This window comes from Mastomys coucha, unplaced genomic scaffold, assembly GCF_008632895.1.
Source record: "Mastomys coucha isolate ucsf_1 unplaced genomic scaffold, UCSF_Mcou_1 pScaffold15, whole genome shotgun sequence".
Lineage (NCBI taxonomy): Eukaryota > Metazoa > Chordata > Mammalia > Rodentia > Muridae > Mastomys > Mastomys coucha.
Genome location: NW_022196897.1, coordinates 166,517,254 through 166,519,313, shown reverse-complemented (window position 1 = coordinate 166,519,313; position 2,060 = coordinate 166,517,254).

The window sequence follows — 2,060 nt, the reverse complement described above, 5'->3', positions numbered from 1 at the left end:
CAGACATTGTCACACAGTAATGCACACATAGACACTGTCACACAGTAGTGTACACACAGACATTGTCACACAGTGATGCACACAGACACTGTCACACAGTAATGCACACAGACACTGTCACACAGTAATACATACACAGACATTGTCATACAGTAATGCACACAGACACTGTCACACAGTAATACATACACAGACATTGTCATACAGTGATGCACACATAGACACTGTCACACAGTAATGCACACAGACATTGTCATACAGTAATGCACACACAGATATTGTTACACAGTAATGCACACACAGACACTGTCACACACAGATATTGTCACATAGTAATACATATAGATACTGTTACACAGGCATTGTCATACAGTAATACATACACAGACATTGTCACACAGTAATGCACACATAGACACTGTCACACAGTAATGCACACAGACACTGTCACACACAGATATTGTCACATAGTAATACATATAGATACTGTTACACAGGCATTGTCACACAGTAATGTACACACAGACACTGTCACACAGTAATACACACACAGACATTGTCATACAGTAATGCACACATAGACACTGTCACACAGTAGTGCACATAGACACTGTCACACATAGATATTGTCACATAGTAATACATATAGATACTGTTACACAGGCATTGTCACATAGTAATGCACACAGACATTGTCATACAGTAATGCACACACAGACGCTGTCACACAGTCATAATGCACACATAGGCAGTGTCACACAGTAATGCACACATAGACACTGTCACACACAGATATTGTCAATAGTAATACATATAGATACTGTTACACAGGCATTGTTACATAGTAATGCACACAGACACTGTCACACAGTAATGCACACACAGACACTGTCACACACAGACACTGTCACACAGTAGTAATGCACATATAGACACTGTCACACACAGATATTGTCACATAGTAATACATATAGATACTGTTACACAGGCATTGTCACATAGTAATGTACATACAGACACCGTCACACAGTAGTGCACATAGACATTGTCACACCGTAATACACACATAGGCACTGTCACACAGTAGTGTACACACAGACACTGTCACACAGTAATGAACACAGACACTGTCACACAGTAATGCACACAGACACTGTCACACAGTCGTAATGCACACATAGGCAGTGTCACACAGTAATGCACACAGACACTGTCACACAGTAGTGCACATAGACACTGTCACATAGTGATGTGCACACAGACGCTGTCACACAGTAGTGCACACACAGGCACTGTCACACAGTAATGCACACAAACACTGTCACACAGTAGTGCACATAGACACTGTCACACAGTAGTAATGCACACACAGACACTGTCACACAGTAGTAATGCATGAATAGACACTGTCACAGAGTGATGTACACACAGACATTGTCACAAAGTAATTCACACATAGACACTGTCATGCAGTAGTGCACACAGACCCTGTCACACAGTAGTAATGCATGAATAGACACTGTCATACAGTAGTGCACATAGACACTGTCACAGTGATGTGCACATAGACATTGTCACACAGTAGTAATGCATGGATGGACATTGTCATACAGTAGTAATGCACACATAGATACTTTCATACAGTAATACACACACAGACACTGTCACACAGTAGTAATGCACATATAGACACTGTCACAGAGTGATGTGTACACAGACATTGTCACACAGTAATGCACACATAGACAGCGTCATACAGTAGTGCACATAGACACTGTCACACAATAGTAATGTACACATAGACACTGTCACACAGTAGTGCATATAGACACTGTCACACAGTAATACATGTATAGACAGTTACACAGTAATGCATACATAGACACTGTCATACAGTAATGCACACACAAACCCTGTCACACAGTAGTAATGCATGCATAGACACTGTCATACTGCCCCAACTCCTCTCCTCTCCTTTTCTTTTCTTTCTTTTTTCTTTTTTCTTTTTGGTTTTTCAAGACAGGGTTTCTCTGTGTAGCCTTGGCTGTCCTGGAACTCAC